The 27,915-nt window shown below is 36.8% G+C and overlaps 1 protein-coding gene and 1 non-coding gene across 5 annotated transcripts in view; both read left to right on the top strand.

Moving 5' to 3' along the window:
• LOC121735071 (uncharacterized protein CG43867) overlaps positions 1 to 27,915 on the top strand; it is a 377,036-nt gene that overhangs the window by 182,751 nt on the left and 166,370 nt on the right. The gene's annotated exons all lie outside the window — the stretch shown is intronic.
• On the top strand, positions 17,606 to 17,677 carry Trnam-cau. The gene has a single exon. It is a non-coding gene; the product is annotated as a tRNA-Met (tRNA).

Raw genomic sequence — 27,915 nt, 5'->3', positions numbered from 1 at the left:
ATAGGAATAGCTCACATTAGACATTAGGGACATATATTTTATGTCAATTGTGAGCTATTCCTATCTCTAGTAGGGCAAAACCAGAGATAGATCAAATATTGGGAACGGCCATAAGTCAGTCATTCCAATATAGTATCGCAACGTATCTTGCCAGTTGCCTTTGTGTTTTCTATCGTAATCCTCAACCGGACTCGTTTCTTACTATTTCTTTTATTTTTTCTCACTTTCTCTTATTTATTATATCTGTTTTTTCCTCTATATTAATAGAGAAAATTATACAATTTTCTGATTCTTTTGTTCTATCTTTGCCCCAATGTTGGGCGAGTTCCATTCCTTATTCCTGGTTGAGTTGCTCTACTAAATTATAGTATTTATATTGTGTCGAAACATTAAACTTAAAAGGGAGCTGTCGGCTTTGAATTTACAGCGTTGTTTTGACTAAGTGAAAAAGTTTGGACCCGTACTTTATAGGGACAAGCTCCGGCCGAAAGCTATCAATAATTTTGCTGTTATTGCTTACATAAACATTGCGCTTTTCATTTTTTGCAGATATAAAAAATGAAATCAACGAGCAAACGGGTCTTTTTTTTGCATGTGTAGGTTAATATAATAGACATTAAGCGACTCAGTGGCGCTTAATGTCGAATTATGCTGAAACTACTTTTCTGTCAGAGTTGGTATCCATAGTCCATTGCACGCATCAAGCGAAAGCACTACTTTTGATAGTGCTCGATTGTGCGAAGCGGTGTTGTTGTTGAAACATTCAACGTTAAGCATTATTTCGCATAGCCGCCGTATAGCAGGACCATAGCTGTCTTTGTCATAAAGTGGCATTATATTTGATTTTTTGTCGATCGCGGCTAGCCGCTGCAAAGATCGGAGCGGCACCTTCAGTTTATCTCCGCTGTTTGTCTATACTTTCATATTTCTACTGTAGCCATGCTACGGGTGCTGGTCGGTCTTTTGTCCCACCGTCTTACGAATTTTATAACAGGTCACATGTCAGTCGAGTTGAACATACCTGTAGGGGCGAGGACCCCTACACTACAACGATGGTCAAGAAGGGAAACTGGGGGTTACCTGGTGGTTATGTAGCTGGGCAGATGAGCTGAGATGAGATGAGCTGATGTGTGGATTCTCGTGGTCACACGACACTGTCACCTTGTTTTTAGTCTATTTCACTGAGCTGAGATCGCGATTCACGGGAACGGCTAGCCGATATTTTCGTATTTAACGATCGCGCGCCGGTAATGGACTGTGTCGTACTGTGTCACTTGTCAAAAAGCTTGACGTATGACATCTGACAGCGACTCATGCGCAGTGTTGCCAACAGCCACATTCGTCGCGCTAAAGTTTGGCGCGAACAATACCTATTCCAGAAAAGTGCACAATGCCGCTAAAGAAGGTTCCACTTTCCACTTCAATTACAAAGATTTTCTTTGCATGATGCTTCCGTGCCATTTAGTAAGGGAAATGGTAAACAAAATATGTACGTGTTAACCCTACCGCATCGGAGTTTTTTTCCGAAATATGTTTATTGTATCCGAAATACCCCAGACGTGTAAACAGTCCCGTGCCGTGTATAAAATAAACTCACGCGAGATACTGTTATTGCGGTATTGTCACCTTACATATTCCCCGTCTTACAAACGACCAGCGTAAGCTGAGCCGTGTTAAAGATTCGCGGTAAAATCCTGTTTTGTTGATGATGAGTTTTTTGTGTAGTTGTTGATATCAAGATGTACTGAAATTAAATTAGAAAGCTTACATACATTTCTAATGTTTTTTTCAGGCAGTAATTTGAAAACATAGCTGAAATAGTAGGATAATTAATTAGATAGCTGTATGTTACAAAACTCTGACTGAAGCTTGGATTAAATAATTATTATTTAATAAATTAGGCTGTAAATTAATATTTTCTGCTGCAGGCTAACAATGTTGCGATTGTCAAGTGGCTCATCCAACGTATCACATAATTTCAGCAACGTAGATTAGCTGGGAGTAACAGCTATCCTCATTGATATTTAGTTTAGTTCTGTAGTTTTAGCATATTGATATATTTTTAGTACAATTCCGTTGCCCCAAAATTTCACCGTACGTTTTCCGGGATAAAAGTATCCTATGACCTTTCCCGGGACTCAAAATATATCCATACCAAATTTTAGCAGAATCGGTTCAGCGGTTTGGATGTGAAGATTAACAGACAGACAGACACTCATTCGCATTTATGATCTTAAAATGGAAATGGATTTAGTCTGTAGTTTAAGTATATTGACATACATTTTGTACAATTTTATTGTTCAATTACTAATCCTCACATCCCATTTATATCTAAATCATCATTTTCCAGCAGCTCAAGTTACAGTGGTCGTTACTCAATAACTAACCATCATCAGTCCCATGCGTGGCACGGCTCGTTACCCTGTTAGCACTAATCTCTCCTCAGTGCTGACGATCCTGTATGTCCTGTACTACCTCTTACAAACCCTTATGTCATATACATAAGGACTATTATAGAAATGATAACTATAAAGTATAAACGATATTTGATGGGCTCACCAAATGTCTTTCAAATACTTGGAAGACGTGATGATTTATTACGTGGGGTCATGTTATCCCGGTATTGTTAAGTTAATGTTGAACCTTCAGTTAAAAGTACGTTTGGGGTCGAAGACGATATCTTCATATTTTGCAGTAGGTATATTTAATATTTATATTTGTAGCGAAACAGCGAAGCCATACAAGCCATACATGTAGAATTTGTTGGAGTAAGGGTCGATAGAGTTAGGCCCAGATTCAGAAGCTTGACTCTACATAAGATCTGATGTCTTTTTCACAGGCCAAACCTTTTGTGGTCGTCGAGCTAACATTTTACATGAAATGTTTGGTGGGATCGTAATTTTTCACGCCGACATCAAAATTATTTCCGCTACACTAACCCTCTGCATTAACATAAGAAATAGTGTAAACCCCAAAGGATTAGGGCGTGAGAAATCACCGTCATATTATATGTTGGCAGCATACAATACGTTGCTATGTTGCCGACGTACAGGGCCGGATAGTGGGTTAAGGGGGCCCTGGGCTCCTACTACTACTAAGGGCATTGAAACTGTTAGCTTGAAGTACGAATATTTAACGTAGTCTTAACGAATAGGATATATTATTGCAATGTTTTAAAGCTATGTGTTAAACGAATCTATATATATAAAAATGGATTTTTAAATGTGTTAGTCGCGCTAAAACTCGAAAACGGCTAATAAAGAAATTGGGCTAATTTTAATCTTAAAATATTCGTAGAAGTCCAGGGAAGGTTTTAAAGTGTCACGAAGTTTACCGGGACAGCTAGTAGGATATATTATTGCAATGTTTTAAACGTGGGAGAGCCATGCTTCGGTACGAATGGGCCGGCTCGACCGGAGAAATACCACGTTCTCACAGAAAACCGGCGTGAAACAGCGCTTGCGCTGTGTTTCGCCGAGTGAATGATTTACCGGAGGCCCAATCCCCGACCCTATTCCCTTCCCTACCTTCCCCTATTACCCTATTCCCTCTTAAAAGGCTGGCAACGCACCTGCAGCTCTTCTGATGCTGCGAGTGTCCATGGGCGACGGAAATTGCTTTCCATAAGGTGACCCGTTTGCTCCTTTGCCCCCTTATTTAATAAAAAAAAAGCTAGAGGCAGCACCAGCACAGACAGTAAGCAAAAAGCTTGTTCGACGTTTGACAACGTTTCTGTCAACATTATTATATGACGTGTGCAACATGTCGGATTTTGGCCGGATTATTTACTGTATGGACTAGCAGCGCCTTTTTCTGCTACCGTTGAGTAATATTCCCTATTAAATTAATCCTATAATTCGCAAGACTACGAACCACACGATCCCTATTTTTTGTTTTGTAATTAAAAAAAAAATATATAATACTTTCGCATTTATATTCTAGCATAAATACACGGGGCTCTACCGAAAAAAAGCCGAGGGTCCCTTGAATTCGCGGAGCCCTGCGCCCTAAAAGCTATATCCGGCCCCGGTCATACAATATGTTGCTTCTGTTATACAATATGTCGGTGCTCAGCCGTGCACCTGCGTCAGATGTACGGTTATAGTGTATATACTTTCTACAGCTCGAGCTGTTTACGACTCATTTTAGATCTTAAACTTTAAGAGCGATTTCGCGAAAATAATTCGTGTTATAGTAGTAAAGTTATTTTACTTTTCTACCATACAGGATGTAGCAAAACAAAGTGATAATATTTGAGGTTGTGTATGTGTACCAGCGTTGCCAGACGTCCCGATTTTTCCATCAAAATGAAATGTCCCGCGCGGGACAGGCTCAGTCCCGCTTTTCTGGCAAAGCCCGAACGAACACGTGCAGCGTACTGAGAAAGAAAGGTGCGTAATGAAGATAAGAGTGTGGGAGGTAGAGGGGTAGATTGTCTTTGGCTACTTTAGCTATCTATTGTCACGTAAACATTATTTTAACGCAAATAAAAAGATAAAAATTCAAAAAACTTTTGAATTTATATCATTTTTTACTTTGTCCCGCTTTTGACTGAAGAATCCCGCTTTTTCACTCAAAAAGTTCCAATATCCCGACTTGGCACAAAAAAAATCTGGCAAGTGGCAACGCTGATGTGTACCCTGTATAGAGTTTACTGTGAAAGCATCAGCCAATGAGGTGACAGAAGTTTCTAGTCTAGGGGCTATCATATTTTAAATACTTGATGAGAATTCAGTAGATATTATGTAGATATGAAGTATTTTACTTCGTATATAAAACGTTGAAATATTCATTCTAAAAGGTACCAAGAGGTTTTCCGATGAGTATAATACTGTTTTTTTACACTTTACTTTAAAAATTTACACTTTTTGACCAACACTTATTTTAGTACCTGCAAAGTATGGGGCAGAGGGCGTTGATGTGGCGATGATGTCAACTGGCGAGAAAATTCTACCATTCCTCTATGGCGGGAAATTCGTTCCATCAGTGTCCTTTGACAGTTTTGACACCTCTAAAGTTTTTTTTCTTAAGTTCAATAAATTACAGTGCGATAATTTTTCATATAGCTCCTAAACTGAAAATCTCATTGACCGCGAACACCTTATTTCAATTTGACTACTATGATAAACACAAAGCTTTTGCGTCAGTTGTATCACAAATACAACCTGTTACATTATGTCTATTCGATAATGAACAATGCAAGAACAAACCCCCCAACCACACTATCAACAATACATTACACACGATTAACAAATATAGACCTTATATTAATGCAGTACGAGCTATATTTGCTTGTCAATATTCCTTATGATTAATTGTTAAAGAAGTCGTTATGTCGATGCATTAAGAGCTATATTTGTGTGCACATTGTGTTATTGTTATAGGAATCACGGGCGGGTACGTTTCAATTGCGGTGTACCGCTTTATATTTAAGGGTCATCTATACCTGTTTGCAGGTTTGAATGACATCCATACTAATATTATAAATGCGAAAGTGTGTCTGTCTGTCTGTCTGTCTGTCTGTCCGTCTGTCTATCTGTCTGTCTGTCTGTCTGTCCGTCTGTCTGTTACCTCTCCACGCCCAAACCGCTGAACCGATTTGGCTTGGAGTCCCGGGAAAGGACATAGGATACTTTTTGTCCCAGAAAAAATGCACGGTTCCTCCGCGATAAACGAGTTTTGGCGCAACGGAGTTGCGGGCGTCATCTAGTATTTTTATATGAGCTTTAAAACATATAATTACTTACTAAAGAAATCCTAAAACAAGGAAATTTTTCTAAAAGCAAATAATTTGGGAGGCGATTTACAAGGCTTGTGAGTACAGAGGAATGTGGAATTCGACACAGATAAGTTGAAGGGTTAATAATATGTAATATAATATCTTCTTTTTAATATATATAATTCTCGTGTGCCAATGTTAGATAGCGTACTCCTCCGAAACGGCTTTACTGATTTCAACCTATATGCATATTCAGTGGATCTGAGAATCGGCTACTGGGTACTTTTTATATTGATAAGTGCGTTTGTTGAATAAATAATAGTAAACTATTACAACTCGAGACTGACGGCGACTATTGTTTGTACAACGGGATAGCGATGGACGTTGCCATGGTGACATACTTATTTAGTCACTTCAATACAGTAATACGGGCGAAATACTAACGGCAAAGAAACGTTTGCCGCAGCTAATTCATTTCCTTATACATTTAGAAACTATAAATAATATCAAATAATATTTCTTTTAAGTACAGATTTTAATGCAACTTTTGCCTTGCATTTCCAATGTACAGCAAATAAACTAATAAATTAGTAATTACACACCCTTCATTCACAGCTATTTAACCTCGGAGTTACGTGAAAATGAACCTTACCCCGTGTACATAGAGGTCATAAAATAGCTCTAGGGACCCTATGCCATAACTCACAGGACACAATTAGGTTTAGGTGATAACGCCCAGACGAATCTGGCTTTCATTATACTGTATGATGAATAGCTGGCTGGAACTGATCGCGGCACCGACTGCGAAAAAGAGGGTGTTGTGGATCGAATTTAAGATAATTTTTGTCGACTATTTTCACAGCGTCAAACATCAAATTTGGTATAGTAATTTTAGGTCCTATTCAATGGAATAATCACCATAGAATCTGAAGAATCAAGAACATAAACAGTAATACACAAAAGGCAAAGAAACAAAACAAAATCAAAATTTAGGCATATAATAATATGATGTGCTTTATTCATAAATCATAACTATAGCATATTTTAAATATTATTCAGTAGAGTAAGCCTTAACATCAAACTGTCTTCAAACGACCAACTTTAAGACGTTTGATGAAAAGACGCACGTTTTGCTTGACTTTAACTTAACTGAAATGACGCTATAATTAATTCGCTCAATTTAGGCGTTCTAGTATGAAGACAGTTTTATGTATAATATGATATTGTATCTAAGTAGGCCCTTAAGTAATGAGGTGCATGGCGCAGGTGTTACCCGTCAAATGTGTGAGGAAGTTACATTAAATTGCACTGAAGGAGTTCCCCACCTCCTTACTTTGTCAGCGCTATAATGTTATGTAAGGACTAGAAGGAGGGCCTTTTACCGTATAAGTATGGTGATAACTCGATCTTAGGTACTTACTTGCTCGTCAGTATATAAGGAAAATTCGAGCTTAGGTACATAATATATTAATTATATTTCTTGTCATGGCTGCTTTCTTAGATATTTTAAAACATAAGAGCAATACCTATTTTAAATTTCTTGAATCGTCAAAAGCTAAATTGCCATTTAGTTTTTTTTCCAAAAGGATATTAATACCAATAAAATAATTACGCCTAAACGATCAGTAATGGATTGAAAATGAAGAAAATATAATATGTCTTTATTATGCAAAAAGAACGCCATGCTATATATTATAATTACTAGCTATTTTACCAAGCTTTGCTCGGTATTCGATGAAAATGACATTTTCTACAAATAATTCCTAGCTAGATCGATTTATCGCCCCCGAAACCCCCTATATACAAATTTCATGAAAATCCGATTTGGAGCCGATTCCGAGATTCCAATTATATATATATATATGTTACAGTCAAAACTCATAGCCGGTCAAAACCACTTTTGACTGCAAAAATCAGTCAATAATGGTTTTGACCGATGTCGTTAGTCAAAAACAGTTTTGACTGATTTTGGCAGTCAAAAGTGATTTTAACTGAAGACATTGGTCAAAACCACTTATGACTGCAAAAATATTGGGTAATAGTTATTTTGACTAAGATGTATCGGTCAAAAGTGGTTTTAACCAAAAATGTAAGTCAAAACTACTTGTAACTGAGAATATTAAATAAAAAAATCATAGGAAATGTTTTCGAAATCGTTTATTATTAAAAAATGTAATGAACATTTTAACTAATTGTTAAGAATATTATCTTGAAATAAAACAAATTAGACAAAGCTTTATTTGTCTACTACAACACAAGTAAGAAAATTAAAAGAGAAAATAAAAAAAATTATAACTTATAACTGGTGGACTTCGGAACCTATTTGTTTGCACATCCAGAACTGTTATGACACTTCGAATTGCACAGCAAACCTTTTTTCTTGCACAGACATCTGCTGCTCTTACAACCCTTAGAGCACACACATCGTGCAAAACCCTGCCCGGTTCCAATAGCAGATTTCCTTGCAGCAGTTCTTAATGTGATGTTGACGTTTGGCACTTCGTCCAGGCAGATGAATTTTTCACTACATCCGTCAAATTCAGACCTGTAATAAAATATAAAATAAATGTTGTGCTTTTACACCTTCACTTACACTTAAACTCACTCAAACACCTACACACGGGCTCTCTCTCACGCTCCCAAGACTCGCACCCGCACACGTACCCGCATATCCACACACGCACACACACACATCCACACACGCACCTTCATACTCACCCACGCACGCGCTCACACTCACCTACACACCCACACACGCATACACACGCACAAATACGCATCCGCGCCCCACACTCCCATCTTACCCACATACTTACACAACACACTACAAAACACACACGCACCCGCTCACTCTGACACACGCTCACACGCACATACACACATCCACACACGCACCTTCATACTCACCCACGCACGCGCTCACACTCACCTACACACCCACACACGCATACACACGCACAATCCGCGCCCCACACTCCCATCTTACCCACATACATACACAACACACTACAAAACACACACGCACCTGCTCACTCTGACACACGCTCACACGCACATACACATACTATCATACACCTTGATATAATAATAGGTATTTACCTGCAGTATAATTTATCCAATATGCCGTTCCTTGTTCCAATCTTATATAATTGCTCAGAAGTGATTTCTAGTACTACTCCAAGAATATTACGTAGATCAGCTTTGCCTTTATCTACGTCTGGGATTGGTACGATGACACTATCTCCAACTTTCAATGGCGGATGTGACTGATCACTTATCTTTTTCATTCGTTTCGCCTGTTTTGCCAAATTATAGTGCGCATTTTGTCTGGCGGTCAGTATCAATGATTCCTTGTTATCAAGGATTTTTTCTTGGTCAACGTTGTTCTTCCCTTCATTTCTTTCTTTTTCTACTTTACTCCTTTCATTTTCATCTTTTTCTGCTTGGTTTTCTTCATTTTCATCTTTTTCTGCTTGATTTTCTTCATTTTCATATTCTTCTGGTTCGTGTTCTTCATTATTGTTTTCGTTTTCATTTTGCTCTTGCTCACTTAGGTTGTCTCTATCTTCAAAATTATGACGCATCTCTTTGATTGCTTTTTCCAAGTCCTCCTCATTATTTAGTTTTGTAAGTAATTCAAATGGCAGATTCGATGTTGTCAACCCCACTTTAGGTTCAGTACCAAACATTGCTTGATACGGAGATTGCTTTATTCCTGAGTGCAATGCTCTATTTTTCATGAATTGAACGAACCTCAAGCCATCTGACCATTTAGTTGTTTTGTTATCCTGCATCCAGGAAGCCAGCATCTTTTCCACGTCTTGATTCGCCCTTTCCACCGAACCTTGGCTCTGGCTGTGACGCGGCTTTCCATTTACAAGTTTCAGTTCAGGCCAATAAGATGCTAACTCTTTTATTATCGAATTCACGAATTCCCTTCCATTATCGGAATGAAGAATACATGGGGCTCCAAAAGTTAAAAAAATATCCATCAAATGATACGCCACTTCCGTGGCTCTTTTTGTGGTAAGAGCTCTTAGAATCACAAACTTGGTGAGGTGGTCCTGATACACCATGATGAATTTATGTCCCCGATCATCTTGAGACTGCATGTCTATGAGGTCGACTTGGCATCGACTATTCATTTCAGTGTGCAAGATTGGCTTTGAAACCAACCCTCTCCTTTTTTTGCTTTTATTTCTTTGACACACTTCACACATGGAAAGAAAAATATTTATCATTTCTTTTGTGATGTTGGCATATTTCTTTGATGTTTCATTTTTGAGTCTGTCACGGCCTCCATGACCAATCGAAATATGAGCAGCATCAATAATATCGTAGATTTCTTCAGCGGGTACGTAATATTTCATTGGCTCGGTATTCGTAACTAATTTCTTGATACCACATACTTCAATGACATTAAAGCGTTTTAGTCTATTATATTGTACTGGTGTCTTTTTTGCCGCGAATTTTGCCTCTTCCACTTCAGTTAGAAACTTTTCAAATTCTTCTTTCACCATCACATTGTAGTGACTATTTTTCATATCTTCTATAGTACGAAGTCTCAATAAAAAGCGTTCATTCTTTTCATTTCCACTCATTTTGTTTATATTTTTATATCACAAGTCTAAAATTCACTGATCAAATTTAAGAGTCTGATTCTTTTGCTAAAATAAAATAACTTTTATTACACCTACATCAAAATCTCAAAAAAAAAGAAGCCATTGTTTAATTTTGATGTAGATGTATAAAAAGTTATTTTATTTTAGGAACAGAATCAGATCCTCAAGTTTGATTGATGAATTTTGGACCACCCTTTAAGATAAAGGGTGGTTCAAAACTCATCTACAGTATCCATGTGAATGGCTAAGGCTACTTAAACGCATTTTCTCTGATGTCAGGGGAAACACGTTTAAGTAGCCTTAGTCATTCTCCTGATGTGGACCTGGGCGATACGAAGCGGTATTTTCATACATTTCACAAATTGTATAAAACCCACTTCTCCATCTCAGCTCCACATCAATTGCTGTTCATTTAGCATTACCCAGGGGACACGTGCAGGTATCAGACCCACGGACGCGAACAGCTCTATCCCCCATAAACTAACAATCTACCAATGAAAAAAAATCTAGCTCCTATTTCTACCTGTTTACAGACCACAGGTTTCATACAATGGCAATAAATTTTTAAATAAACAAAAAACTTTAATATTACACCTCAAAAATAGTTTAATTTAAACTTAATTAATGATTTCTAAAGTAATTTTCACTACCGTTATTAACTTTTTATGAGTTTTGACCGATAGTCTGAACTTTAAGTCAGTCAAAACCACTTTTGACTGCAAAAATCAGTCAATAATGGTTTTGACCGATGTCGTTAGTCAAAACCACTTTTGACTGCCAAAATCAGTCAAAACTGTTTTTGACTAACGACATCGGTCAAAACCATTATTGACTGATTTTTGCAGTCAAAAGTGGTTTTGACCGGCTATGAGTTTTGACTGTAACATATACATATATACAAGAATTGCTCCTTTAAAGATATAAGATTCAAAACTTTGCGTCTTACGTTGCTAATACAAAACTATCTTATTTTGTTTATTGCTTGTAACTTTCTTCTACCATATTTCGGAAACTGCAGCCAGTATACGAATTGAGTTTTGCGACGTAACTATGAATTTTGGCCACTGAATGAAAGCAGTCTTTAACTAGGTGTATATCAGTCCAGTTTGTTTCAATTCCATTTGAGTCCAGTTGGTGGTTCATATCAAGAACATTTGCTACCAGATTTCATAAGCTTCAAGAGCTTCAACGCCATTCTGAAATGAAAGCTGTTATAGGGTTGCCACTATTAAGTTTATTCTGGTTATGATTTGTAATTAATCCTTGTATTTCTTATTCCAGGTCCAAAACAGTTTTGTAACAAACATAGCATACAATTAAGAAATCACACTGATCATCTAGGATTTTTATTTCATAAATTCTAGTCGTCTATGGACCTTTCGCCCATATGCTTTTGGCTCATTTGTTTTTTGATGTTCTTTATACCAAGGATTATTACATTTTTTTTGTAGCTTAATCTAGTTACTTTTTGTCTCTCACGCCATTAGACTTTGTATTTACAGTCATAAAGCATTTAAATGGTAGTTTATATAAATGATTTTCTTTTGTGACAACCCTAGCGTCTTATGGGTATGACGTCACGTGGTCCCATCTGCGACAATCAATATGGTAATACGGCTTACTCGGACACCGGTTACTCACATACAATTTAATTATACTGTTTTAAAATTGGAATTTTATGACTTTGTAATTGGATTTTGAATTTGGAATTCATTTGGTCCAAAAAGCTATTAAGTACATAGGTACTTACTAGGCATAGGCCTAGTTAGAACAAAAACTGTTTTTATTATAGTGTGAATTTTCCCCGCTGTATTTCTATAATAATAATAACACAATAATAAAGGTCAGTAGCAGTCTTCCGCTTACAAAATCATTCTCTCTCTAATTTGCAATTCCTATCTACCTAAGCACTATAGATACTGAAAAATCTATATTCGATGTCCATAAATTTTTAATCAGCGTACTATTTAATTACTGTTTTGTTATAAATTACAATTCACACTAAGTGTCTAAACACACTATGCCGAATTTCCGCGGCGGAAGTTCGGCTTGATTCCGCCTGCAATGTATTTTAAATTACCGATGATACACCATGCCGAAATGCGGAATGCGGAATTTCCGCCGCGGAACTTCGGCATATTGTGTTTAGACACTAAAATCATCCTGTATATTAGAATTACTATATTAAGGAGTGAACACACTAAGGCGGGCCGTGCCGGGGCTCAACGTGCCGGTGCTCATCGCAAAAATCCGCCTCCATACAATTTGTATGGAAGCGGAAATTCGCTGTGCCCCGACACAGTGTGCGATACGCGCATCCGCTTCCATACAAATTGTATGGAGGCGGATTTTTGCGATGAGCCCCGGTACGCTGAGCCCCGGCACGGCTCGTCTCAGTGTGCTCACTCCTTTATAGTACATCCCCAATTTACTAATACAATATCGTATTCAATGGTCTGTACATCTGTTTGTTGTTTACGAGCTTCCAGTCAATTATGTCTACATTAAATTTAATTGAGAATTATGACCAGCATAATTATTAATGTGACGCAAATACTAAATTATTATCGTACAATTAATTTCACAATGATACATTTTGCGGTCGAAGCGCGCCTATGTTATCCATACTAAATACTAATATTATAAATACGAAAGTGTGTCTGTCTGTCTGTTACCTCTTTACGCCCAAACCGCTGAACCGATTGCTGAAATTTCTCCTACCTATCAGAAACTAATGTGTTGCCATTGCTGTTTCGTTTTCGCTTCTGATGGAACTCATTGATGTTTTAATAAAGATAATCTTAGGTCTATAATCGTATGAACATAAAACAATATTTTAGTGCTACACTAGAACATATTACCGCGTAGAGTGCACGGGATTTTCGTACATTTCGTTCTGTAAGTGTACTGAAGTCTTATCCGAGTTTCCGTGGATTTTCGTAATTACACAATAAGAATAACATTTACATACAATTCTAGATTCTGCTTTTTCTTGTTATCTGAGCGAGAATTAAATCGAGACATCTAACTGCCTAGTTAAATGTCTCGATTTAATTCATACCTGTAATGACTTTATTTTGTTAAAGGATTTCTTAATACAAGTATAATTTTAGTTTTTAATTTCTACATGTAAGTAACATGCTGTCAAGCAATATTTATATTACTTACCATTATTAAGGTTAGCAGAAGTTTATAATATTAAAGGATATTATATACTTTGGTAGGTACAATAAGAAACATTGCATTACTAATATTATAAAAGCTTTTCTGTTTACAAGGTCTGTTACTTCATCAAGCCAAATCGTAAAACCAGTTTGAATGAAATTTGGTGTCGAGTTTGAAAGGACATGAAATAGTTTCTGACGCCGAAAACTTAACGGCTACCTAGACGATCAATTGTGTAGTGCAATATCACGCTTCAGTTTTATTGTACAGTTTATTTGACAATAGATTGAAGGCGCGCAATGTTCAATAACAACCCTTTTTTTATACATGGGGAAATTCTTTCATCCCCGGCGTATGTGGGACTCTCCGAGGAACTACCCACTAAACCCCCATGGTGCTCCACTCCTCGTCTAGGCACAGTCACGGGCACGATCAACCCACCGCAACTCCATCAGCGGTTGTCCGCGTCTCGCAGGCTCATCAAAGCATGTAGACTTTTCTAGGTCGTCCCACGGGGTGGCCTAGAAAAGCCCACACGTGGGCCGCGATGTGCAGGAGCACCATGCGCATCACGGCTCTCTGGAACTCGGCGCAGTGGTCAATATAAACCCTAAACAGACGATAGTATTACGCAATACTTGATAAAATAGCATGGCAAACAATTTCATACAAGTTTTGACTTTTTATATGAACTTTTATGCCTCGATTTGCTGCTTGAACTATGAAAAATCAATTTAAGTGATGTGCAAGAATTTAATTTATCACTGCCGTAGACCGCTACTGTTTAACTAAGATTCCCTTTGGTAATTCCTTCGGGGGGTAATTTTATGCGGAGTCATCTGGAAATAATTTAGCTTCACTTACATTATCTGAGGATTCCGAACCAGTGGCTCGTGTGGCCAGTCTCCTAGACCCCTCAGCTTGCTTACCCTGTTGAAAATTTCCCTCGAACTGGAGAGGTCAGCAACACTGGTCGCCTTCATTCCAAATGACCTCTATCATAACGAAGAGTTTAAAGCGAATAGTGAGAAGAAATAATTTAAAAAATCATCCAATATCCTCGCTAAATAATGCTTTTGAATTTAAATGATAATTTTCTAACTAGTAGAAAGGGACTGTGGCAAATAAACCCCCTTACTAATAAAAATATACAACGAATCTATCTATACATAAAAAAAAGGTGACTGACTGACTGATTGACATAGTGATCTATCAACGCACAGCCCAAACCACTGGACGGATCGGGCTGAAAGGGGTTTGGGTAATATTGGCGTCATTTTCAAATTTCGCGGCCACTCACCAAACTGGCATATTATGAAAGAACATATCAAGGGGAGTAAACTTTTTTATGGAGGACACATAGCTAAACTATATCGGAGCACAGATATTAGGCGTTTTAAGTTCGTATTTTCAACTAAAAGTAAATTCAATCATGACATGAATACTCAGGAAAATAAAAAAAGACATTATTTATTAGCTTAAAACCTTCCTCGATATATGGGCTATCCAACACAAAAATAATTTTTCAAATCGAACAAGCAGTTCCTGAGACACTTTCAAACACACAAACACTTCAGCTTCATAATGATAACAAAACTAAGTGATAATAGAGTATATAATATTATGTGTCTCTTTTATAGAGTTCACTGTGAAAGAAGCAACGCTGAAATACATTTTTTTTGTGATTTGCCCATGCAAACGTTGTTTACGCCAGCCCCTCTAGCATAGGCCAACGAGAAAATTTTGTCTACACGTTTTCTCGATGTTTGATGGCTTTTCTCTTCATATCTATTGACCCTAACATGACATAATAAATATTTTTCTCGTGTAGATCTGTCGTCAAAATCTAGCGATATAATGTCAAAAAATGATTTTGACATTATGTCGTTATCGACAATATAACTACACACGAGAGTGAGATATCTCGAGGTTTTCTCGTTTGCGCATCTTAGGCCGGCAGGGCGCTTGCCCATGCAAGCGCCCTGGCGTAAAGAGTTTCAGATAAAGTACAATTCATTTCATCATTTATTTTTATTTTTAGCTATGACTTAACCAACATACAACTACGCGCCGTCATTTAATGAGTTTTTAGGGTTCCGTACCCAAAGGGTAAAAACGGGACCCCATTACTGAGACTTCGATGTCTGTCCGTCTGTCTCTCCCCAGGCTGTAACTCAAGAACCGCTATAGCTAGATATCTGAAATCTTCACAGATTATGTATATCTGTTGCCGCTATAACAACAAATACTAAAAACAAAATAATAGTAATATTAAAGGGGTGCTCCCATACAACAAACGTGATTTTTTGGCCCTTTTTTTCTCTATATCAATAATGGCAACAGGTAAGTACTTGATTGTTTCTCAAAGTCCTTAGTTATATTGTGTAGTCTTTAATATTTAATAATAATATTTAAATAAAATAAAAAATTAAGAGGGGCTCCCATACAATAAACACAATTTTTGGCCTAATTTTGCTCTATAATGGTACGGAACCCTTCGCGCGCGAGTCCGACTCGCCGATCTACCGACCGATTATTTAACTATTTATTTTTCTTTTGTAAAAAAATGCAAATCCATATTTTCTCGAATATCTTAAAGATAGATTAAGCCGTTTTGATTTTTTTTATATATGAGCCGGGAAGTAGATTAAAAGCTACACTAAAAATTCTGCCGTAAGGCGGCGTCCGGCGTCATAACTCATACTGAACTATGGCCAAAATTCGCTAAATAGTGGAAATAATCGACATTATATTATGGGAATAATACCCTAGAGTCATTTTACCCACAACACATTAATACACAAGAACAATAATTATAATTGCCTTATATTGCATCCGGCCCTTTCAAAACCACTGTCTAGTCAAATATAGTCTCAAGTCTGGCTATATTTTAGTTGGGCGAGAGAAGCCAGTGTGAAAATATGTATGAAAAATTATTCATATATTTGACGCGGACGAAGTCGTGGGCGATAGCTAGTGAGAAATATATATCCAACAGATTATTTATTTATTTATTTATTTATTATGGTACAGTTACAGACCACAGAATAACAACATACAGTAAAATAACATTAACAACACACGGCATTTAGACTGAGATCCAATTACAACTACACCAGCATTGAAGGTAACAATATTAGTATAAGATTTACTTAGAGAAAGACAGGGAAAACACAAAACAAAATAGAACTAAAAACTAGAACTAGACATCAACTCGCCACAATAACAACAAAGTATAAAATAAATAAAAATATATCCTACAGTAGGTAATACAATTCTAATGACTTAAAAACTAATTAATATACCCTTTCTTTACCTGTTTGTTAAGGATAGCTCCATAAATTAACGTTAATTACTATTGATTTTGTGAAAATAAGGCGCAAAAATAAATATACTAAAATAATCGTAGCTCAGCTCCGATATTATTTAGAACAATTTTTATTACTAATATATGTTTCTCTAATGTAGTGCTACAAAATAGTATTGGTTTAATCCCTGGCCGCTGGAAAAAAAAATGACGCCACAGGTCCATACAAAGTTACTCAATGCTCTTTGGCATGCAGGTAGATGTTATGACGTAGGCATCCGCTAAGAAAGGATTTTGAAAAATTCCAACCCCAAATAGGGGATGAAAGTTTGTATATAGTAATACTAAACGCGAGCGAAGCCGCGGGTACGAGCTCGTTACTATATAAAGTTTGCTTGTCTTTTTCTAGCATATTGAAAAAGTCGCATGACTGCGGACAAAGCCAGGGAACTTTGAATAGTTATACGCTACGTACTACGTAACTATCTTTCTTATGCTAAGTACTCACATACGGTTTTGGTCGATAGTTTTACTCCAAATCGAGCAATAACCACCCTGTGGACCGCAAAACTGACAGCTCGAAGGCTCGCTTCGAGCCGGCTCGATGAAATTAAATATGTCAAATCTGTCATTTCCTTCGATTCGGAGTAAAACTATCGAGCAAAACCGCATGTGAGTACTTAGCATAAGAATTTCTATTCCTATGAAATCATTGTGCAAGAATGACGTAATTTTGCTGACTGGCATAATTGTTAGTTTTATCTGATACTAAATTTCGCTAACCCGGCATAGAGCAGAGTGGCGCAGTGGAAGCGTGCTGGGCCCATAACCCAGAGGTCCGTGGATCGAAACCACGCTCTGCTAGAATCAATTTTTAATTTTTTAATTCTTTTTTAGTTCACACATAAGAAATTATTGTAGAAACATTTCTGTTGGACAAAAAAATGTTAGATACAGAAAATACACAGAAAATATTATATTATGTACGGTCTACGGATTAACTTTGAACTTACATGTTCAACAGCGTAGTTACAAGCAACATCTAATCATTATAGTATCATCTCTAATCTAACATTATCATATTTATCACAATGCACAATATGACATACTGTTAATGCAATATTGCAGGCAATTACAGTACCTGAGATAAGCTTACATTAGATAAGAGAATGATGCAATAGCAGTAGGAATTAGAAACAGATTTGTTAGATAAGGGATGCTCGTTAAGCTTTTAATATAAATTGTTTTTATTTTGTTTCAGGTAACTACAAATTTTGGATTTCCGGGTGTGTTATGGTAACATTATACAATTCGCCGGTCGCCCCATAATATTGTTGTAAGCAATTAGTAACTAAAAATATTTTTTCTTTGTAATTTATTAAATTTTGAAGTTACTTGATCGATTTTGACTAAAATTGGCACTGATAAACTATCTCATCAGTGCCAAATTAAGTCAAGGTCCTTTTTCCAGGTAAAAGAGTATTCTATACCTGAGTATATACTTTTTCACATTGCAAGCGGGATTATTATCACGTGCACGATGTCTTTTGAAATATCTAATCCTACTTCCTACTTCCTACTAATATTATAAAGGCGAAAGTTTGTTTGGATGTATGGATGTGTGAATGTATGGATGTATGGATGTTTGTTACTCTTTCACGCAAAAACTACTGAACGGATTTTAATGAAACTTTACAATAATATAGCTTATACATCAGAATAACACATAGGCTACTATTTTAACCGATTTTCAAAATTTTTCTTTTGGTATATAGAGTATCATGCCAATTTGGTATTTCATTCATAAAAATGGTGATTTGATGAAGGATCCATAAGTAATCGAGTGAACTCCTCAAAATTTATAGGGAACGTGTTGTGACTTCGGTTTCGTGACAAGTATTCCAAGCATATGCTACCAACAAGTAAGATTTTGCCCTGAGGTATACCTGGTATACCATGGTTCGGAAGGTGCTGAGAGAACTCCTGATTCTTTATAGATACAAGTTTGGGAGTTTCGGCGTTGTTTTAAGAACGGAAAGCATATGCTACTATGCAAATTAAATTCATCATCAACATCATCATCACTACCATATTATACCATGTTATTGGTACTTTTCATAGTCTTTTAGATCGAGACTCGAGTTTGTCATGCGATTGATATACATTAAAAAAAATCTATACCTACCTAATATTATAAACCTGAAGAGTATGTTTGCTTAAACGGAATCGGAGGAACTACAGGTCAGATTTAAAAACTTATTTCAGTGTTAGATAGCTTATTTATCCAGTAAGACTAAGACTAATACGACCGAAGAAACTCAGGAAAATGTGGGAAAAACCGGGAAATATTAGAAATTACGAACTACTGGAGCAATTTTTATGGCAATATTTGGCACAGATATAGAGTAGACCAAGTGAAGGGAGTAGGGACATAGGCTATTTTTTATGGGAAAATGTACGGTTTTTGTAAAATTCCTAATTTACGCGGGCTAAGACGCGCGGGGCATCTAGTGTATCATAATTTTAACTGCTTGTAATAGCGTCTATAGTCTTAACTCTTAACTGAAGCTCAAAACTTGTTTGGTTCTAAATGCCACGTTTCAGACTTGACTATACTATCATCATCTTGAAATGAAATAATCTATCCGGGTTTGAACAATATTGTAGCTAATTCCTAATGCAATTCCATTCAAACGTCTCAGACCAAATTAGCTCGCTCAGCTAGCTCTGCGTACTACCCAAATACTAACTTATTAAATTATGTTAACTTAATACATTTGAATTTCACGGTAAGTTGACTTATGAAAATTGGTTAGGAACAATAGTTGAACATTACTTAACGAATAAAATGTTTATTAAGTAATGTTTAACATGTTTAACATAGTTAAATCATTTCTGCAGTTTACGTTGCACACGGCAGACGGCACTTGTCGACAGCACGAGTTGAAGTCAACGCGTGCCGTCGACATGTATCGTTCGTATGTAAAAGGACCACACATGAACAGTTAGCCGCCAGGCCGTCTGGCAGTTAATTGGAAAAGATCACAGACTCACAGTTCCCCGGGCCTGACGATTTTTTATCGACGGTCAATGACTGTCAGGCAGCCTGCCGACCAGAGCCTGCAGGCGGACTATTAATGTGTGGGAACCTTAAGAAGCCTTAGGTACATGAGAAATAAAAAATTAAATTATTTTTTATTTGTCAAGTACTTCTTACTAATTTCCAAAACTCTTACCACTCTTTACATACAGTAATGTCAGTAATCCCTTGTAAAGGGCGGGCTAGGCGAGCGTGCCGTTGCCTAGCAACCGCGTCAAAGGGTTCCGTAATCCTGCCCACCTGGCATTCGGTAATTAAATTATGGTAATTGACGACTGCTGGCTTGTATTAATAATTGTGTGGCCGCGACTGTGGAACCGTACATTTTGACGAAACAAACCTATAGTATGTCCTTTCCCGTCTCCCTAAGTATCTCGACACCAAATTTCATCTAAATCGGTCTAGTGGTTTTATCGTAAAGCGGTAACAGACAAACAGATAGACACACTTTCACATTATAATATTAGTAAGGATTTAATGCTGGCTGCGACTTGTGCTCGTGAAAGGAAAGGGAAGTACCTTTTGCCGTTATAAGTTTTTTTTTTTTTTATGAAAAAAAAAAAACGAGCAAACGGGTCACCTGATGGAAAGCAACTTCGCCCATGGACACTCGCAGCATCAGAAGAGCTGCAGGTGCGTTGCCGGCCTTTTAGGAGGGAATAAGGTAATAGGGGAGGGCAGGGATGGGATGGGAAGGGAAGGGAATAGGACAGGGGGTTGGGCCTCCGGTAAACTCACTCGGCGAAACACAGCGCAAGCTCTGTTTCACGTGAGCGTGGTTTTCTGTGAGAACGTGGTATTTCTCCGGTCGAGCCGGCCCATTCGTGCCGAAGCATGGCTCTCCCACGTCTCAATGTCTATTAGCAGTAGACAGGTTCAGAGTAAAACTGTGCCTTTCATTGAAAATGGCTTAGAAATTTTACTACTTAGAAGATCGTAATATGCTTAAAAATTTTTTGAAAAAACCTACCTAATTGATACGAGTATTGCACACTATATATTATAAGTTTCTCTCTCTAAAGACCCTTTTCCATGTTAAATTGCATTTAACTGTATTTAAAAAGGCTTAACCAAGCACTTAAATGCTAACCATTATGCAGTTAAAAGTGAACCTAACCTGTATGAAACTAGACCAAACAAATTACATAATGGCCCAAGAGCCGGTGACAGCCAGACTTTCATCATTTTATAAATCTGAAAGTTTTCCTGTATATGACCCCTATAGAGGTAAGAACGACCAGCAACTATGGAGTTTCGGTCGCGGTTACTTCAGGGGGTATTCAGTTCTGAAGGTGTATGGAGGTAAGACTCGTGGTCTAATTTTAGGGGTAGTTTTCGGGATGTCTGGCAGTGGTAGGCAACTGTCAAAAATTTCCAGCAGTGGGAGACAAGATTCCTACAGTTATTGTGAAGAAAAAAAGATAAAAAATTAGCTTTAGGGTGCGTTTCCACCGGAGCTGCGTTGCTAGGAATGTGTTTTTGAGAACCAATAAAATCGCGTCATTTGCCTGACCTCGCTAAGCGCAGCGATTCTATTGGTTGTCAAAAACACATTCCTCGACACGCATCTCCGGTGGAAACGCAGCCTTATACTTTATTGAAGGTTAGGTAGACCCTCAGAACTGGGTACCTACCTCCTAAAGTAACCGCAACCGAAATTCCATAGTTGCTGGTCGTTCTATCTCTATAAAGGTCGTATACAGGAAAACTTTCAACTTTTATAAAATGACGAAATTGCTTTCGCTGGCTCTTGCTCTATAATACAGTTCGCCCACGACCGTATTATCCAATACAAAGCTATTGTTTCTCGTAATACGACTTTATTATCTGGATAGTTAAGTTTAATTTTGTTTGGAATAACGTTGTCAAAGACCTTGGTAGACAATTTCGAAAGCTAGATTATGAAATGCCATTTCAACCGACTTCCAAAAAAGGAGGATGTACTATGTTCGGCTGTTTTTATTAATTTTGTTTATTACTATCTATTTTACATGATGATACATCATTTTTTTTAAAGTTGAGGCTATGGATTTATAAAAGAATGTTTTTTTCCGAAAAAGTACATTATTTTCGAGGGATACCATACTAGGATTTTTAAGCCGAGAGCGATAGCTAGTTATAATATAAATTCATATTAATATCATAATTCATAAGTAAACATAAAAGTGTGTCTGTCTGTCTCTTACCTCTTCACACTTTAACCGCTGAACAGATTTTGATGAAGTTTCGTCTGCGTCTGCTGACACATTGAGTCCCGGGAAAGGATATAGGATAGTTTTTATTGCGACAAAATGTATGGTTCTTGCGCGATAAACGGGCACCATCTAGATTTTTTTTTATAAAATAAGGGAGCAAACGGGTCACCTGATGGAAGGCAACTATCGGCGAGTGTCCATGGACACTCGCAACATCAGAAGAGCTGCAGGTGCATTGCCGACAAAATTCCAGTCCCGAGCTAGTATTAATAGAAACTTTAACCAATTAAAATAGCTTTTACCTAAGAAAACTTCTAACTAATATTTTACTGAAGGAATTGCAATTTTCCTTTGAAAAGCAATATCAGAAGTGATCAAAAGCTTGATAAATGTAGCACAAAGTACTGGGGACCGCGACGGACTCGTTCTACAGTTTTTATATCAGAACAGCTGCGAGTATTTACAGTGCTTCATAGATTAATGATATTTCATATATTTATATTATAGAAGTGATAGAACTGCTGGTTTATGTAACAGTGAAATTAGAAATATCGTTTTATTTTAATACTAGATGACGATCGCAACTCCTTTGCGCCAAAATTAGTATATCGCGCCGGAACCGTAAATTTTTCCGGGATAAAAGTATCCTATGTCCTTTCCCGGGACTCAAAGTATCTCCGTGCCAAATTTCAGCAAAATCGGTTCAGTGGCTTGGGCGTGAAGAGGTAACAGACAGACAGACAGACACACTTTCGCATTTATAATATTACATAGTATGGATTGATTGATTGTTAATATAGTTTTGTGATTTTAAACTCACCGTCTTTATTTATTACAATTTAGATATTCTATAAAATATTATCGTCGAGGTAAATATAATTATGACAAACTATTTTAAAGTTAATTGATTTTGCGTTATGACGATTGATTTTATGGTAGCGAACTGCCTTTGACGATGTACCAAAACAAAAATAAATAATTTTTATCCTGAACCTGCAATTCAACCGTGCAATATGCAACATTATCGCAATAATATATCAGCGTCGTATTAATTATAAGTTATAAATCGGATGTCTGCGGCGCACCGCGACCCATTAAATTGATTATGCCATCATGGGTAATACTTTAGATGTAACAAAATTGATTTTGTAATTTTGTGAGGTTAAAAATGTTGAAGTATCATGTGTTTGTTAAAGACACATGCATAACTTAGTAGAATACTACGATACAATATAGTTAATCAGGGTAAGTTCGGATGCAGGGTAAGTGCGGATAATTCAAGTTGACGCTAAATTAAACTACAGTTACTGTATAGTACTACAGTTTCCGGTTGCAGTGCAGTATATGCCCGTAGTGCCAGGCAAAAAAAACACTGACTAATTTAATTATCCGGATTTAGCCTGTGTCCGAACTTACCCTGATTAACCTTATAATATCTGTGCTGTATTGTAGGTACAGGCGTGCAAATATCCTTTAAGATCTTTACCCTACCTAACTGTCTGTCTGTACTTATTATGGTGAACCTATTTTACTTGCGTTGCTATACAGCATAATATCCTTATACCGGTTGTAACAAAACAAAGTGTTAAATAGAGTTCACTGTGTACCAGAGTTAAAAGAGTTACTTTGGAATTCTGTGTTTCTATGAGAAATGTCCCAATGTCATGAATTTGCCCATAGAATACTTAAAAAAAAACTTTGTCCCTGTTTTTTCTACTGACTCTATAAAATGGAAAAATACACACCCACAATCAGTATACCACCACTAAAAATTTGTTAGAAAAATTGATTTTATTGCTACAAATAAAATCATTCAATTGGTATTTTTTATTTATTCATTGGTATTCAATTGGTCTCTTGTTCTAGTCGTCAACAAGATCACGATGTGTCGCCCCCTTCATTCATCACCGCTACTATGGTGTGTAGCCGTTTTATTTAATATATGACCTAAATGAATTGATTACATTATTAATATTTATTGTGTTACAACATTATTATTACTTATATCATATTATTATATCTACTCGTATTTAAGGAAGTTACATTAAAATTCACTTTATAGATATATGAAATTTAAGTATACTTATTAGTTTATTACGTATAATTCAATTCTTTATCATATATTATGTAGAACAATAATTATTATCAGTATTATGTGTATAATTACCATATGATAGGAATGGGTGGTGTTACATGATGATGTCAGAGCTCGGTCGTTGTTTTTTCTTTCACTCGAGCCACAGAGTTGACAAACAACCTTTCTTTGGGTCGTTGTCAATCATTAACAATAACATAATACAGCTCTGCGCGAGGGCCGCGCTGAAGTGAAGCGCACGCGCCCGTTCCCTTATCTTGCCCGGAATCCCGTCAAGCTGCCGCCTGTGGCTTTACTTAGCCGACGCGGCGGCGCCAGCCTCATATCAAATGTTGCTTTCTGTAGCCCCGAGACTGGACATTTCAATAACTAATGTTTTTTTTTTTAATTATTGATATTATTAAATATGCTATTATTATCCATATTTATTATTTATATAAGTAATTACACTTCCATTACCACACATATTTAATAGTTTTTTTTTATAAGTACTTATTCTAAGATTATGAATTATTATATTTATGTAAATTTTTATCTAGTTTATGTAATATATTATATGAGTATTATTATTATGCTGTGTGTTGTGTGTCTGTCAAACGCCTGGCAATCACAAGGATCCACATAATACCAGGGATCGTGGTACAGTATCCTGTGTCATGTTCATTTACCTGAGTGGAGTCCTATTCGACAACTTTTCGCAATGCACTGCTTTTCACCAAGGCACTCAATCCGCGCCGCACCACAAAGATACTTATATAAATTAATTGTGCGTAAAATGTACAAGGTATGAGCCGCACCGTTGTAACTAAGTGTTCTCAATAGTTTTTTTTTCTGTTACCTTATATTATGTGGTTAGGCTTAGTATGTATTTTTGTTGTTTTGTTTGTGCGTTTTTTGTTCTTGTAGCACAGCAAGCACAACAAGAGACAGAGAATGTCTCTTGTTGTGCTTTGTTTTATTGTAGTGTGCTGTGAAATTTGTTGAATAAATGTCTATTATTATTAGTATTTCTGGCACAAAATGTATAAACATTTCCTGCAACTTCGTTTGCGGGAAATTCGTTTATCGGTTGGAAATAGAAGATTTTTCTATCGCATGTCCAGGACTGAAAATTCGTAACGAATTTTATCTAACTCAGTTAAGCCAGAGTTACTTTTGTTTTCAAAATATAGTATGTATAGGAGTATGGATATAATATCAAGTTCGCAAAATTTCCATTTTAACATCGCAATCAGCTTAGTGGTTTGAGCGTATAGGTAATAGACAAACAGATACTTCCATATCCATACTAATATTATAAACGCGAAAGTGTGTCTGTCTGTCTGTTACCTCTTCATGCCCAAAATGCTAAAACCGATTTTGCTGAAATTTGGTATGGGGATACTTTGAGTCCCGTGAAAGGACAAAGGATACTTTTTATCCCGGATAAATATACGGGTGCTGCGCAATAAACGAATTTTGGCGCAACAGAGTTGCGTGCGTCATCTAGTAGAAGATTTTTCTATCCTAAGTCCAGGACTGAAAATTCGTAACAAATTTTAATCCAACCTAGTTAAGGTCGAATACCAATCTAGAGACTTTCATATATTTATAATATTAGTACGGAAGAATTGATAATATTATAATATTATACTATGTTTGTGTTAACCTTTAAGGAGTGAGCACACTGAGACGGGCCGTGCCGGGGCTCAGCGTGCCAGGGCTCATCGCAAACATCCGCCTCCATACAATTTGTATGGAAGCGGAAATCCGCTGCGCCCCGACACAGTGTGCGATACGCGCATCCGCTTCCATACAAATTGTATGGAGGTGGATTTTTGCGATGAGCCCCGGCACGCTGAGCCCCGGCACGGCCCGTCTCAGTGTGCTCACTCCTTTAAGCAACATGCTAATAAAAACTAACTTATTTTCTTTATTTTCTTTCCCGAGACAATAAGTATCTTCATTCCACATTTCATCGCAATCAGTTTAGTAGTTTGAGCGTATAGGTAATACTACTATAATATAGTTTTAAAGTATTATAATAGTATTTAAATATAATATTATTATAATAGATATGGATATTATATTATTTCCAAGCTCATTTATATCACATATGTGCCGTTTGTGGCGAGCATTAATAGCGCCACTTCTGTATGCCATGTTGTGGCATACATTACACTTTACAGTACAGGAGTGTGGCGTGGCTATTCGCCACAGTGTGTGGCAATTACAGTGACAAAGTGTAAAACGCTGCATCTGCGCCAGTGATATTACCGCTGGGCTCATTACTGGCCCTCTGCTTTTTAGGGTTCCGCACTCGAAGGATAAAAAACGGGACCCATTTACTAAGATTTTGATTGTCCGTCTGTCTGTCTTCAGGATTTATCTCAAGAACTGTGATATCTAGAGTGTTGAAATTTTGTGTTTCTGTTACTGCTATAACAACAAATACTAAAAACAAAATAAATTAACTGTTTAACGGGGACTGCCATACAAACGAGTTTTTTTTGGCCTTTTTTGTTCTATTGAAAAAAATGTTACGTCTCGAAATATTTATAAAATACTTATTTGTATTGTTCTATAATAATTTATAACAAAATAAAAATTGATAAACTCAATAATTTGCTTATATTTGCTAATGACACGGAACTCGTCGTGCGTGATTCTGACTCGCACTTGGCCGTTTTTTCGTTGTTTTAACTTTAAGGTGGCTGTTTTTTATGAGGGTAAACGATCAGATGACCAACTGATGTAAAGTTTGTTTAGGAGGTATAAGAAGTTATTATGCACCCCTGAGTATAGACAACTTTTTTTAAGGAAGTAGCTTTTCTATGAGAAACCCGATACCCCGGTAACCCGAACACCCGATAGCAATTTTGTATGAACTAAATTTCATGTTTTTCATTGCTGCAAATGTTAAACATTTTATGATATTTAGGGCCTGTTTCACCACTTCTAATAAGTGACGAATAGGATATCCACCACTTGACAGATGAAGGTTAGAAAATCTGTCAAAAAAACTATGAATAGCCTATTCGGCACTTTATCAGAAAGTGGTGAAACAGGCCCTTAGAGAATTTGCTTAGATTCTGTTAAATCCCGGAATGGATTTTCGGTTTTAGATTAATAAGCAGGTTCTTTTGTCAAAAGTATGGTAGGATATCTTCTCGTTCAATAAAATAATAAAATAAATAAAATAAAATATCTTTTTATTCAAAATGGGTATCATGATACACTTTTTGAAAGTCGAACGAAGAAACTACGTTGCCTACCACCGGTTCGGGAACTACCCCGCCGAGAAGAACCGGCGTAAGAAACTCGCACGGGACCATCTTTTGCAAAAAAAATAGAAAATTACAATGTTATGGCTTACAGCTATGTAACAAAATTAAAAGAAAAGTAACCTGCATGGAGCCACCCTATTCCCAAGGTGTGCTGTCCTCGAAGAAATCATTGACTTTATAATACGCTTTAGCACACAAACGTTCTTTAACTGCTTTTTTAAATTTGTTTAAAGGTAGATTTTGAACATTTTCTGGGATTTTATTGTATAGGCGTATACATTGGCCTTTAAAGGATTTGCTTATTTTGGCTAGTCTGAACATTGGTATTGCTAACTTGTTCTTATTTCTAGTATTTACATTATGATTATCACTTTTCTTTTTGAAAATATTTATGTTCTTTCTAACATACTTATAAGAGATTTTCCAAAATGTATTGAGATGTGACG

This window comes from Aricia agestis, chromosome 16 (assembly GCF_905147365.1).
Source record: "Aricia agestis chromosome 16, ilAriAges1.1, whole genome shotgun sequence".
NCBI lineage: Eukaryota > Metazoa > Arthropoda > Insecta > Lepidoptera > Lycaenidae > Aricia > Aricia agestis.
The sequence above is the reverse complement of the archived record's forward strand: the minus strand, read 5'-3'. Positions and strand labels throughout refer to the sequence as shown.